Consider the following 16232-nt stretch of genomic DNA (forward strand, 5'->3'; position numbering starts at 1 on the left):
CAGGGCCTGAGCATCTGCATTCCTGGAACGAGCTGGCTCTTCCAGTGGGTCCGAGAACCCTGCAATGTCAGCATTCATGCCCTGCTTAATTGATGAGAAAACTTGTGCAAAGTCAGACACTAAGCAGAATGAGGAACTGTGGCCTGGCCTACCAGTTCCTTTCTTCCAAGTACCTCAGATCACCTCAAGCCCCAACTGGTATCCAGGAAGAGAAACTGGAAAACATCAGCAAATCTATTAAAAACCAGGATTTTTTTCCTCATGAATTTAATTTTTATTTCAAGAAGAAAAACCCCCAGCTTGGTATTAGAAACCAAATTAATAAAATAATATATACATAGATACCAGATCTGACTAAAAACTCTCTCAACAAGCCAAACACTTTTCATATTTTTTGGTTTCTTTTATCTGGTTGATCTGGTATGGACCTGATTAATCTTACTTCCATTTGACAGTGAGAGGAAGCCAATTACCATTAAAAAATGGAAAGTCCACTCATTCAGTTTTGAAAAAGAAATGCCAGCAGCTCCAACTCTCTAAGTAGCAATCATTTGCTCCAAACTTCTATAATCCTATGAAGTAAATGACTATTCTCTAAATGCTCACCCAGTTGTATCTGGGTGTTCTCCAACTTGTAAAAAGCAGGCAAATTATTACAATTAAAATTTATTGAAGACTCACCTTCGTTTATGGTTATAAGTTCTTAAGCAACAGTGCAGGGCTACTTGTGTTTTACAAGCCATTAGTAGCAGCTTTATCTGTCTCATGGGGTACAACGATGAAGGTCAAGCGGCCCTAAGGATCCTCAACATACATTAATAACCGGGCCTGATGTATGGCCTTGAGGTCTTCCTGGCATTCATAGCTGGAACATTTTAAGCAAAGAGATATTAATGGATTCTAAATTGTGTTTCACTAACTATACACTCTTTATTGTGAAATGAACTGTTTTAAAATGGAAAACAATGTACTGTGGTGTTTAAAACACTTATGTGGAAGTTAGAATATATGTATTTCTGACCTTCTCACAGGATACTTGTTATTTCTGCCCTTTTTACTAATTATATGATCTATATTAAGTGACTACTTCACTGGGTCTCATAATGATCAGCTGTTCAATGAGGGGGCTAGAGCAGGCGACCTCAGGTTTCACGAACCTAGGAACCTTCCACTTTTCTCTTTATTGGGCTTCTTCGGTTTGCTAAAATGCTCCAGGCGAGATCTTTGCAGTTTTCCTCCTCTGCGCTCTTTGTAGAAGTATAAATGACAGAATATAAGTGACAAGATATACAAATAGAAGAGAGGCTTTTACATGAATACAGCGGATTTAGGTCATTTTCAGAAAGTTTTTACTTTTAAGCCAGGAAAATAAAGTGAGGGAAGTCTTCATTTTCTGGGATTTTGTGGGTGTAAAAGAACTTCAAAAAGGGTGAGAAATTTACCCCACTTATATCAAACAAAACAAGTTTGTAAAAGGCATAGCAGTAAGAATAAACAGACGGGAAAAAAGACAGAAGCAGACCAATATGGCAAAATTGAATTCAAAAAAGAGTTAATATAAATATAAAACAGGAAGACCTCTATTAATAAATGGGTAAAAGGCATGGATGGCAAATTCACACACAGTAAAACACAAATAAGAAGCAAACATATGGAAATGGCTTCAACCTTATAATTTATAATTTAGAAATAAAACTGGAAATAAAAACAATAACGAAAGTTAAATGAGCCAAAATTTCATAGAAAAAGAAACCTAATCCAGGCAAATTTCAGGAGAAATCATAGTATTTATGCATGGTTTATAGTACTGAAAGTTTGCTGATCCTTTTGGAGGAGAATTCAGAAATACACACAAATACACACATATATAAAATGATCATAACCTTTGGCCCATTATTTCTATGACTTGAAATTTCTCCAAAAAATAATTGAAAAAAGGTCACTTGTACAATAACATTTCTAGCCATTATGCTAGCAAAAAACTGGAACTAGTCCAACCATTCTTGTTATTGGACATTTGGTTACAGCACACAGTCAATGGAACATTATGTGACCATTACAAACAAAACAGAAAAACTATGAAATAACACGAGACTGTTGATGTAGAACATGGAATTGTGCACATATTTATTATGGCTATGTAAAAATATACCACATGTGGAAAGATTGGAACATGAATATTGAGAAAGGGAAGATAATCCTGTAAGGATATTGGTTTTGGGTTCTGGCAAATAAAGTGAGTGAAATTATTTTTTCTAGCCTTGATGACTAATGAATAGCCCAGATGCTACAAGTTTATTCATTTATTCAACAAACATGTATTGAGCTCCTACTGTGTGCCAAGCTCATAGTTCTTAGCACTGAGGCTTAAAAACAGGCTCATACCCTCCTGGAGTTTATAATCCTCCAGTGGAGGAAGCAAACCAATAAATAGACTGATGATAGCTTAGATAGAAAGAAGAGGTGGGAAATACATCATATTATTGTTGTTAATACATTATAATATTGTTATTGCTATTAATTGCTATGCAAAGAATTAAAATAGGATGATTTTTCTGAGACTAACCTGATGGTTACTTCAGATTGGGTGATCAGAGGAAGACTTTTGGAGACACATCATGTGACACAAAATCTGAATGGCTAGGAGGGGCTGGCTAAGCAATATCTAGAGAGGAGATGGTAGAAGCAGAAGGACATTTCCTAGCAGAGAGAAAGCCAAGTCTACAGGTTAGATTTAAGTCTGGCGTTTTTGAGGAGTCAAAAAAAAAAAAAAAGGGACCAGAGTGGCTGCCGCACAGTGATCCAAGAGGAAAAGGACACAAGGTGAAATAGGATGTAAATTATGCAGGGTTAAGGAGTTTGAATTTTAAGCCCAGTGGGATGGAAAACAGATGAGAACCATAATTTGATATACATTTTTTAAAAAGATGACTAGGGTTGTGTGAAGAATAGATTGCAAGGAATAGGAGTGGAAGTAGAGAATCCAGATGGGAAGCTACATCAGTGTTCCAGGCCTGAACAAGGGTGATGATGGTGGAAATAGAGATAAGTAAACCATTCAGAACTTCTACTGGAGATGGAACCTATAAAACTTCTAGTGGATTGGATAACAGGGCCACTGGAGGGGAATGAGTCCCAGAGAGTAAAAGGGGATAAGAAGACTCAAGGAAGAATCTAACTGGATGAAAAGCTAACCTAACGGAAATGCTGCTGAAATTAATGCCACAAACAAGCATTGGTAGCAGCAGGTAAAGAATAAACAAGTTTGGGGAGACCTTACTGTCCAGCATACCTACCCAAATTAGTCATTCCAGAGTGCTTTCTCACTGAGAAATGGAAGAACACAATTTTCCACCAGAAAGAGTGTTGGGTCATAAATTAATTACAGAGACCTCGAAGTGTAAGCAGTCTGAGCTTCTGAGGAAGGATATGGCCTGGTTTACATAATGTTTAGAGAAACAAGGTCTAGAAATCCATCAACCTTTTACACATGACCTCATTGATCCCCACAAAAATCAATCAAGCTTCTGATATCCATATTGACAAGCCATAGAAAATAAGTCTTCTTGTGTTTGTTTTTCTTTTTTCTCATGGGAAATGCTCAGACCAAAGGGAAAATACTTAAAGACAACCATCACACTAGTTTTCTCTACTTCCATTTTTAGAAGAACATTGAGATTTCACAGTGACCTGAAATTCTCAGTAAATTTTATTGTATAGAGCTACCTATGCTTCATTTGGGAAGCTTAGCTTCCTGCACAATAAACTTTTAATTGGGTATGGAGAACAGCACTTGGACAAAATATGTAGACTAAAAAATGTATTTCTCCTACCAAGTTAAAGGCACTTTTCACAATCTTAGTAAAGCCAATCTTGGCAACTTCTTGATTCCTACCCAAAAGCTTGCTCTTTAAAAATGTTATAAAATATTAGGAGTAAAAAGATACTTTTAGCAAGATTGCCCTCTAAATTAATTTTATATGTGGACACACAATTTGATGAGTAAGACAAACCTCAGAACAGTTTTTTAAGAGTTTTTCAACTTTGAGAGTTTAACATTCAAGAATCTCATATTCCCAGGCAGATGGATGAATCAAGAGATTTGGGGCGGGGAGGGGAAGCTTTCACCACATAGGTCATTGGTTCAAACCCAACCCAATTCAGCTGGAAAGCAATTACCATCTGCTGATCTTTATGAAATGTACTGGTGGGCTAAATTCAATTTCTAACAAGGAAAATAAACAGCTACAATTTTTGGAGCCTAGATGAGGGGCTAGGGATTAATTTAGTTATTTTATGTCAGGATTGATACATATCAGAAGTGCTAGGTTACAGGACTAAGAGTTTTCATCAACAATACAAGAGTACAAAAAAATCAAGGAAATTCCCAAGCGATATATGTATATGTGTGCATCAGTGTGTGTGTGTGTGTATTTGCACATATATAGGTTGGGGCAAAAGTAGGTTTACAGTTGTTCTTATGGAAAACAGTACAATAATTAATAAATAATACAAGACTCAACTCTGTGTTTCACGTACTCACAACTATAAACTTAGTTTTGCCCCACCCCCTCTGTATATAATGTATATGTGGATATACACATTCACTTTCAAATATCATAGATTTTAATATTGTAAATAAAGATTTATGGTATGTAGTTCTGTAGACCCTTACCACTCATGGAGAATGAATTTCTAGACATTTAAGAATCTTATATTCCCAGTGCACGTCTTGCATATAGTTTCTCCCTTAAAGGCACTATTATATAAATGAAGTAATTGAAGCAACTCTATTAGGCCCTTCACAGAAATGTTTGCATTCATCTCTGCTTTTTTCCTACATTTTAATTCCATTAAGAGTCATATGCTCCCTATGCATATCTTCACACCACACTTCTCCACTTTCATTGAAGTTTAATCCCTCCCTTGTTGAACACTCCTTGTACAGGCTGGAACCCCGGCTGGAGTCATTTTATGAAATGCTTTTCTCCCGTTGGCCTAGCAAAATTAATAAACTTCATGAACCTTTGGGACCATAGTACTTAGCCAAGCCCAGAAAGTTAAATCTGCAAGGGTTCCCTGTACTATAGCATTTTGCTAAATTGGTAATTGAGCATATTATGTTGGAAGGAGGAGTTGTTTAGTCAGTGAACGAGATCAGCTGATTGCTTATTTCTGCCCTCAGTAAAGCTTTTTATTTTCTTTGTCTTCAGTAGTATAAAGTTAAATTTTGCTGCATTTTATGAAATATGTATATATTTATAAAACTATTCGGAAGTCTTAAGAATCTACCTCCAGCAAATATCAAGGGTCTGCAGATGCTTGTACATCCTAACACATGGTTGGAAGCTGGCTAAGAAGGAAATGGCTAGGACAATGTTCGTATTTCCAAATTAGACCATTGGAATAACGAAGATGCTATTATAAGAAAAAATGTAAGAAAACTGAAAATTTAGTTTTAGACATCTTGACTTTATGGTCTGTTGTGACAGCCACATAAACAATATGTAGCAAGAAGACAAATCAGGAGAGAAAGACTGGAATACAGAGTATAAGTGTGAATATCTTCAGGGTGGAGGTAAAGCTGAACTTGGGGTGTAGGAAATTGCTCTTCTGAAGTCCGTCAGTCCATGTGAACTCAGCTCTTCATAAGCCTCATGTGCATCGAAGGTCAGAATTCACAGGCTCGGACACTGTTCAAGACATCAATTTTACAGTCACTCTTTATGTTGTACAATTTTTCCTGAGAGCATTTGATCTTTACATATACTAAAGAGACTAATTCAACTCAGTAAAAAAAAAAGAGAGAGAAAGAAAAAAGACAACTAGATGAAGAACATTTTAGTTGACCATTTTAGCCATCTGAAAACGAAGTCTGGAAGAGTTCCCTCTGGGAAGGTCAGTGTTTCCCATTCAGTTAAGTGTCTACACCTTCAGTGAGCCACCATTACATGGTCCTTCATTTTGCTCCAAAGTTGAGCAGAATTTGATGTAACTGCCAAAATACACAAACCGGTTTCTGAAAGCGAAATGTTAATTATCAAGTCATATCCTATTTTCTTGGCGGGAAGGTTTTTCATTACAAATTCAACTTCTTTAATAGATATAGGGCTATTTAAGTTTTCTATTCTGCTTTCTTTTTGTTAAGCATAGTATACAATGATACCAACTTGAGAAAAATCTCATATTTTTATAGTATCTAACAATAAAGAAAAAATAGCTCTCCTTACAAGAAATCTTTTGTTTAAATCTTCCCTTTCTGTTGAAAATTAAGCCACCATGAACATGAAGCCAAAAAATGTTGGTCTTTCCTTCTAATGTAACCCAGATGGACAATGTGCCACTCGGAGGCCGTGCAGGGGGGCAGCATTTCAGCAGTGGAAAGGTCACATCAGAATTAAGTTGGTTTCAGTAAAATGAAACCAAATGAAAACTTTATGTCTACCTCCCCAAATCTGATTTTCCAAGTTTTTCCATAAAGACAAAGTCAGGCATAGAATCATGACAGTGTTACCTACAACAGGCTCTGCTCATAACCTGGAAAGATACACTGGGTTGCTGCCCAGAAAATTTCATCACTAAGCCCCTTTACACCTCTCATAAGATACTCTGTGCCTCATCCTCCAGAAAGTGCTCCATGAATTCATTGATGGAACAAATCAATCAGTAAAATTACTATTATGTGAAAAAAGATAATAGTTGATTCCTCTGATTGGTTCTTTCAAAAAACTTGTAAAGAAGCTTAGTTTCAAAGCTTTAGAAATTAAGAGCTCTTTGCTTTGTGTCTACTTTAACATAAAACACATCAGGTATGTACAATCCTTCACACCTATGTCAGGGTTGGGAGCACCAACTTTTGCTATAATAAATTGTAGTAGACCTGGCCTCATGTGCAGCTAGCACACAAAGGATATAGAGAGGATTAAATTTACCTTTGAAGTGTTTTGGTATAAAACAATGTCACTTATGGAATTTCCTCAGGAACATATCCTTTGGGGAACTAATTTATAAATTCAGCATCTGCAACAAAAAGCAGCTTATATAAAAGCAGTTTCTTATATAAAAGTAGCATTTTATTAAAAGCAGTTTATCTATTTGCTTTTACAGATAAGCAGATAGAAAACTTCCTATTATTTATCCTAAATTACCTCTCTTTTGTATTTAATTATTCAAGAATGGGTATAAATTTACTTGTATTCACCTTATCCATAATGAAATGGAGAAGACTAGATGTCAAGACAGGGATTACTTAGTGTGGACCCTTGTTCAGTCATCTTTTCTCGGCCCTACGACTCTTTTCTCACCTGTAAAATAGACCGTATATGACCTACACCTCATAGGGACAATGTGAGGGCTTGGAGCGATAACATCAAAAGACTTTATAAGCTGTAAAACCCTTCACAAAGACAAAATATCACAACTCTGGCCACCCAAAATATCTCCAGCCCTTGTTATTTCAGACATGCCTGTTGTACTGTCCACAGCTCCACTGGGCCTTTCTGGGGTTTTATCTACCAGAACCAGTCACTCTGAGAAAGTCACAACTGGAGGACAACCCCTTGTTTGTAATTCCTGTTTGATATTAATAATAATAGCAGTGGCCGATATTTATATAGTGTTTACTATGTGCCAGACATCATTCTAAGCACTTTACGGAAATTTTTTCATTTAAACCTCATAATAACTTTACAAGGGCTTTACAGATAAGGAAACTGAGGAACAAAGAGGTTAACAACTTACTCAAAGTAACAGAGAGGGGTGGACCCAGGATGTGATCTGGAGCAGGGAGTCTGGCTTCAGATACACTAATCAGCAGTTTTACCGTAGCCTCATGTTGGACTGACTTGAAGGAATGAATCACGTTCGTTTTCCAAGTTTCACTTTTTGGATTATAATATTTTATGTTTTAGCCAGCAATTCGCATCTTGGAAGCCAAACTAAAGAAAAAATACAGAACTTTCTTTATAGCTAAATACTTTCATTATAATAAAAATAACAATGGAGGATAGCATATAAAAAGTAATGTTCAATAAGAAGAAAACATTTTTTCAAAAAGAACCATTGACAAAAGCCCAATGGTCAGTTACACCTCCATTTATAATTATGTTTAAAATAATGTGCAAAATATGTAAATAATACTGAATGAAAAAGTAATATACACAGTTTATTATAATAATTATGTAAAATACACACATAAATACAAAAAAGGAAAAGGAATGATAAAAAAACAAAAGTTGTCTCTAAGTGATTTTTAAAAATTATTTCCATGTTTTCTGTCTCCTACTTTAAAAAGTATATGGCTATTTATATTGGAAATGTTATAAATGTTATTATGTCATTTTCTGTTGATGTTTTCCCTAAAATTGTTATGTTTCTCTGTCTCACTTTAGAACTTATCTGCTACTCTTTGCCCACCCTGTCAGTGATTAGAAAGGGCAGAGTAAGTTACACTTGGTCCTCAAATCTGACACATGAAGTAAAGCAAAATGCCTGGAAATCCTTTATTCTATGTAGGGAATGTGAGTATATGAGATATAACAATGACTCAAATATTATCAGAAACTTGTGAAGAGAAGGAAGGGAAGAAAGGAAAAGAAGATAAAAGACAAAGCAATACAGAACTCTTAGCAGAAATCTAAACTATGCAACAGACCCAGGAAATCTCCAAGTCTCCAAGTAGCACAAGAAAAGCAGCAAAACTTCATGACTAATAGCAAGGTAGGGAGGGCAGGATTCAAGAATAGACAAGCAAATTATTTGAAAAGACTTGGGAGGGAAATCCCCTAAGAGTAAGAACAGAAAGGAAAAAAGCGTAAACCTAGTTATTGCAGGTCCGAGAGGCTACATGAGTTCAGTGTTCAGTCATGAAAATAGGAACCACCCTAGATTTCAAACAGAGGGAATTTAATATATGTAGTGATTACCAAAGAGTTTAAAGAAATAGGAGGGTATAAATGGAGAGAGTAATATTATCCAGAGATTAGTAACTGTAAAAATCATCTACAACCCACAAGGCCAGAAGGCAAAGGGAAAAAGAGTAACGCTCAACATCTTGCTTGCTAGAAGAGAACAAGAGCTAGTGCTGGAGCTGCTGCCGTTTTCCAAGAAGTCAGCAGCCAACTCCTCAATGCTGCAGAAACCCCGGGGGGCCACTGTTGGCTTCCACGATGGCTACCACCCTGGAGCCACAGCCCATGTGACTCAGTGGCACTCTACCACTGGGGCTGCTAGAGCAGCTGCCATTATTGCTTCAGCCCAAATTACCTGAGCAGAAACCCAGAAGTTCATATTCTCCAGCCATTGCCAATGCCAATGGCAGACAGCATGCTGGAGGCAGGGGGAAAATCTCTCTTCCCTTCTTTCTGCCTTCTGATCACCTACTGTGCCTTTCATTGGTAGAACTAACTAAAAACCACTGGCAAAGAAGTTGGAGAAATGTAGTGTGCAAGTTTCTCGCCCCTTGAGATATAGAAATGAAGCCAAAGTCAACAAAAAATAACCAGCACAAGTGATAAGGTGAGACAAGCACTATAGCCTGAAGCTTAAATTGATGCTGCTTTTGGGAGTTGCCATCCATATCCCAGCAAGCTTCCCTGCAAAGAACTATGAGTTCTCTCTGAGTCAGTGAGGCTAAGATGGGATTTACAGAAGCTCAAATGTCAATGTCAGAAGTTTGCAAGGATCAGAATCCTTATCTGAGAACATAATCCACAAAAGTTCTGCCATTTAATCTCACTTGATGTTTTACTGTACACCAATATTGTGTCATTTGAAACCTGAAGACTGCTTTCACTCTGGACTCCCAATGTTGCAGTCTTAATTCAAGCCCTAACCACAAGGTTTCACCTTTCTTACTGTTCAAGACTAAGTGATTATAATTTCATCTGGGATGAACAAGGAGGCAGGATGCTCTTTGGTAAGTCTATGAGTTGATCATATTCTTTTGTTGTTTTTTCTTTATGTTCCCAGTTACTATTTGTGACATTTGTTAAACAATGGGGTGAATTAGTTTACATTAGTTTCAACATTTCTAATGTTTCCTATGGTGATAGTTAAATGGGTTTTTTTAAGACTTTATTTATTTTCACAGCAAAAGAAAAGGAGAGAGAAAGAGAGGAAGGGAAACATCTATGTGAGAGAGAAACATCAATTAGTTGCCTCTCATCCACACCCCAACCAGGGACCAAACCCATAACCTCGGCACATGCCCTGACTGGGAATCAAACCAGGAACTTTTTGCTTTGCGGGACAACTGCCAACCAGTTGAGCCACTCTGGACAGGGAGTTAAATGTTGTAAGTAAAGAATTATATTAGGGCACAATTATGGACAATGGCTTAAACTAATGGCTTAGTTGTAAAATTAGTTTTCAGGACTAGATAATGAAAGTTGGAGGCAGATAACTACTGAGCCAATTTTATGAGTGAAAAGACTATAGCACACACAAAATCACACAAAAATAATTGCATGGGATGAATTTCAACTTTCCTGGAAACCAATGTGGCCACAACTTTGAATCCAACTCTGCTTCCTTAGTGGATTTGCTTCCTTGGAGACACCTAGAGAAGCATTTCTCCCAGACCCTTCAGAACAACCCTAGTAGAGTCTCTGTACCAATGGACAAGGAGGGAGTTGACAGTATTTTCATAGACTGATCATGTTGGAAATACCCTCTGGATATCACATTGCTCAGTACTTCCTAGCTGTTTTCTTTTTAGGACACACTGGAGAGCCCTCCTGGATATGTTTATGGGAGGACTCTTTTCCCCTTCTCTCCTTTCAATGAATCCAGACCTACAACCAGCAAGCAACTGTCCTTGTTGGTCCTCACCATGCCCCAAATTCAAGAGGAAACATGAGGTAGTACAGAAAAGCATACTAATAGCCAGGAAATCTGAGCAAATTCAGTTCCAGCCTGTAGTGCCTCAAGTTTTCTCATCTATAAAATGAGATAATTGAGAGAAGCTCAATACTCTGTACTTTCCCAGTATTTAGGTGCTTCTCTATGCACCTGTGGTCTCACACACACACACAACAGCCATGAGCTCTTGGAGGGCCACATCAGTGTCTTGCACAGTACCTAGTGTCTTGCACAGTTCCAGGTACATGACTGACATTCAATAGATATTTGTTGAACAAATAAATAAGAGAGAGCAAAACATGTTAAGTATGAGAAAGCACTCTGAAAATAATTTCTTACATTTAAATAGGACTTTACAGATTAAAGTTAAAAAACTTTCACATATAAACTATAGTGTATATAGTTTTTAATAAATAGTTTTAATATAAATAGTTTTTATTTATATATAAAACCTTACTCTCAAAAGTAAGCTGGGAAGATATTATATCCTCATTTTATCAAATACAAAATAGCATTCAAAGCTATTAAGTAGTTTGCATACCCCCTCCACCATGAGTAACCTCTTATGCTTTTTGAATGTGGTTGTTCTCATTTTCTGCACATGAACATTTTTGTTTCTCACCTTTCTATTCATTGTTTTCTGAAATAAATTTAAGAAATGAGAAGACACCCCCATTGCAAGTTCCAAATTGCATTTTACCCAGGGTTTTCTGCACTAACTTCCTAGCACCACAGGTTTTCTTTCTGAAGAACTAAAATTTCTAGACTCTGGGAAAGAGAAAGTGGTGGGCCATCCCCCTGCTTTGGTAAACTAGTCCTTTACACTTCTGGGTGGTGTTGACTCCAGGAATAAAGGCTCCATCCCTTCTCACCAGTTTCCTGCATAGTCTTAATAAAAAGGTAATAGCTGAGGGAACAGAGTGATTGAAGAAGTGACAGAGTCAAGTGCCAAAATATATGGTTGTCACTTAAGGACCACAAATCAGTTACAATCAATGAGTGGGAGATTTTATTATTGTGCTATAGGAAGTAATCTTTGTCTTTTACATGCAAAATAGAGCCCTGGAAATACTGGCAGGGCTGCCTTTCAAGTCCCTTTATCAGGCAGAGTCATTGTAAAGATGACAAGAGAACAAATAGGGAGGAAGAGAGGGAGGGAAGGACAGGATGGGGAGGAATACGGCTCAATAATGTGTGTATAAGTGAATGGAGCATTTATTGCTTACAAGCTTAGAGGTGGGACACTGAAAGGACATTGAAATTGCTCTAGGATCCTGGAAAGGAAGGCAGAAGCCACTGCCAATCACCTGCAGCAGAGATGAGGTCATTCAAACACAAGATGCAGTGATTTAGAACAAAGGTCGGAGAAAATCCATGACTGAACTGGTGGAAACTCTGAGCAGAAGGAGGCCTTTGGGAAATAGCCATTGCAACCCAAATGAGCAAAAGAGATGCCAAACCTATCTGCATTTAATAATAATTCTAATAACTATCCTGTATCGAATACTCCTGTGTGAAAACCATTTTAATAACAGCAAACTTTTCTTATGAGTCTGGTTTCTAAATACTCTGCATCTATGACCTCATTTATTCCCAACAACAACCTGTAGGGCAGGTCCCATTGTCACCATTTTACAGGGAGAAAGGGAGGCAGAAAAGGATTAGGTGATTTGGCTAAGGTTCCCCAGCTTGCAAGTAACAGGGTCAGGAGAGAGTCTATGTTCCTAACCCTTCACTACCCAGCCCCTCTTTTGCTCTCATGATCTCATTTAATCCTCACAATGACACAGCTATGAATGTACATTATGACCCTCATTTTACAGATGAGAAAGCTGAGGGTCCAGACATAATGTCAGACATAATTGGTGAGGCCAGGATTCAGACCAGGCCTATCGTAATCCACAGCCCATAAACTTGCCATCCAACACATCACTTACCTAAGAAGAAGTGTCCTTTTCAGAATTAAAGATTCCCTAAAGGAAATGGAATAGTTTTTACGTTTTCATGTTTCAGGCTTCATAGAGCCAGGTTTGATGTGATTATTTGGCTGAAAAAAGGTGTCTATGTTCTCAATGCCCACTCAAAAATAACACATTTTCCATGAGAAGTATCCGCCATGATTTCCAGGACTAATCAGGAATTAAAGACTACCTAACACCTTTCCCCCAATTAAAAGGGCTAATGGAGGGACAGCTAAAGGTCCCCAAAGCAACTGGGAAAAGATCCTGTTTATCATCAAGGCAAACAGGGCTGGATTTATTTCAACAGAACGACATCCCTAGAAGTCCCCTTTTCAGTAAGTTGCAAATCTACTGTTCCCCAAGCTCACTCTTGGATGTTTCCTACTTCTCCTTTCCTTATATCTCAACTCAGAAGAATTTAGTTGGAGAATTACAACCAGATTAAAATCCAGAAATGAATAAAGACCAACTAGGGGGAATATGTTTTTAACAGCACAAGCTTATTTGCCTTGGGAATTTTCTTTCTCATCCAGGAAGCACTGACCCCCATGGTGAGGGCCAGCCTAGACAAATCTGTAAATTAAGAAAACTCTATCTTTCTGGTGTAGCCTCCTCTTCCCCACCCCCATCACCAGTACACATGAAACCTCCTTTCAGGGCCCACAGATACTGAGTATCCCCAGGAGCTCCTGCAGGTTCTAAGCAGACTGGTAATTCAAACAGCACTATACACACCCTCACACACACACACACACACACACACACACACACACACACACACACACCAATAAAGCACTAACACAGCTGAGTGGGGTATATAGTTTAATTATGTAAGATCATACAATGCACTACCTAGGTGATGGATGACAATTTATCAACCTCTTACATCAGGTTCAGACCGGGAGAGCCTACAGCTCACAGAAGGTGAAATGACTAGCTCAACCTCTAGCCACCTAGAGTGGTAGGTTCAACTTGCATATTGAAAAAGTAGCAAGTCTATGGTCTAAATATACTGACAATCTCTTAGGGACTTCAACCCAATGTGCCTCATCCCATTCTCCCAAAACCTTTTCTTCTCTCATGTGCACTCCCTCCCATGCCCTCTTATTTTCAAGCAGCTTTGTCCCAAGACACAATCCTTTGGACCTTGTGGCAAATGAGCAACAAGCCCTCCCCTTTGCCTGTGATCATACCCAAAATGCTGTCAGCAGTAGCCTCTACTCTCCTGTCTCTGAACAGAGACTTGTATTGTGCTCTTCTACTGCCTGTCTTCCCATTCAGAGTGGCCCAGTAGATCCTTTGTGTGTGTGACCCAGTCAGTGGACAGTGAGGAAGTCCTGGAGTGATGAATGTTTCCCGGACAGCTCTGCATGGATTCATTCACATGCAATAAATCTCTCTGTCCCACTAATGCTAAGATGTCATCTTGGAAAGCTCAGAAGATGACAGGCAGGGGAAGCCAAGGGTAAGTTCATGAGAAGCAAATGAATTATTTGACATGGAAACCTCCTCAAGCATTATTCCAGAGCACCAAATTTGCTGAGTTTAAAGCCAAAACTGTTCTAATTGCTTCATCTCATAAAAAACCACTGCCTACAAAAAAAAAAAGATATTTCTGACCTATTTAATTCAAAGGGCTCTGCTTTCATGGGGAAGAAATTTTTTTAATGCTTTGGGCTTTTACAGATGTAAATTCAAGGAAATCATTATTCTCCAATTCCTATTAGGTGTTTAATCTATACCAAACCATGGCCTTCATGAACATTAGTTAATCTTATTTGAGGACTCTGGTGTAAGCTCCTATTAGGAAACAGGAAGATGGGAAGCTGTTTACTTAATGTAAGTAGTGAAGGAAAGAATTCAGGCAACTGTTGATAATCCTGATCCAAAACTAAAATTGTCAGACAATGGAAGAAATAGTGGAGGACTGCTTAATGTTAAAAAAAAATTCAGATAAAAATGCCAGTTCTATATCTACAAAGCTAAAAGTAAAACATTGACTATTCAATTGTTTTGGCCCATGCAAATAATGAATCCAGGCTCCAGGAAACCATACAAATAGAATGGACCAAAATAAGTGGAAGTAAATGGAAAAGCTGAAAAAGCAACCCCACCCTACCCACACCCTACCTCCCTAAGACAGACACATTAACAGACTATTCTTTCCCCTAGAAAATGTATCTCCTTTTTCCTAGTAGTACTATCTTAATGCAATTTATCTAAACAATTATTTCTATAAGTCATTTTACATTGATTCTGTCCACCCACACTAAATAAGGAGGAAAAATAACTAAATTTGGAAGCCATCTGACTAGGCAGTCACATGAAGGTGGCATTCTGTGCCTGCCTGCATTTGCTATGAAGGCCTCATTTTGTACTGCAGCCCATCCATGTAGGAAAACCCCTATCAGACAAGGAAGAACCTCCCATCATGGCTGGAGCAAATCTCTCTGAAAGCATCCAACACCAGAAGGTAAGAATGCTGATATGCCAACTCCACAACCCCAAGGACTTTTGGTGTAAAAGTCCTTTTCTATCTACGCTCGCTCCCAGATGATCTCATCTAGTTTCATGACTTTTAACAACAAACTATTTCCACATTTGTGTCTATAGCCAGGGCCACCCCTAGGGCATTTGGGATCTTGGCAAATGTTTTTTTGCCAATGTCTGTTTCTATAAACAATTTGAGTCACCCAAAATTAGCCTGCCAGCACCATCCTGGTGGCCCATTGCACACAATCCTGAAAATGAAAGACCCTGCTGGGCAATGGAGCAGTCCTCTTAGGATGGCCCCCATCCTTGGGGCACTGACATTTCCAAGTATCTCAAGAGGGGCACTTAGAAAAACTAAACAGTCAACCCAAAGTCTAGGACCCCTAAGGCACAGGGCCTGGCCAGTGGCCAGCTTGGCCTGGTCTAAAGAAATAATGTCCCAGCCTAACCTCTGTTCCAAATTTCAAACTTGTCAGAAGTCACCCACTTCCCAGCATACAACCCTCAACCAGTCCAACTACTGGCATGTTTATGTGTTTTCATTCTTCAATGATATATACCAATATATATGTGTGTATTATGAGTATGTCTATCTCTGTCTTCTCTCCAGCAGGTTATCACTGCAAAATACTATGAGGAAGCCCTTCTGATGGCAAAACCATCATTTTATGATGGGAGAAGGGGAGTGGTGGGGCCAAGGTGGCTACCAAGTGTCACTTAATCAGCAATCCCATCTCAAATACAACTTGTGCTAACTTCATTTTGCCCACACTTGTGGTTGTGAGGATGGAGGTTAGCCATGAGCTCAAAAGAGGAGTCTAGGTTGAAAATATCCTTTTCTCTGTGGGCAGAATGGGGACACAGCTAATGCTCTCCTGAACCAAATGAGTAAACCAACCTTCTCACTCAAGATGGTCA

This window comes from Phyllostomus hastatus, unplaced genomic scaffold, assembly GCF_019186645.2.
Source record: "Phyllostomus hastatus isolate PE091 unplaced genomic scaffold, TTU_PhHast_1.1 phas_contig_58, whole genome shotgun sequence".
Lineage (NCBI taxonomy): Eukaryota > Metazoa > Chordata > Mammalia > Chiroptera > Phyllostomidae > Phyllostomus > Phyllostomus hastatus.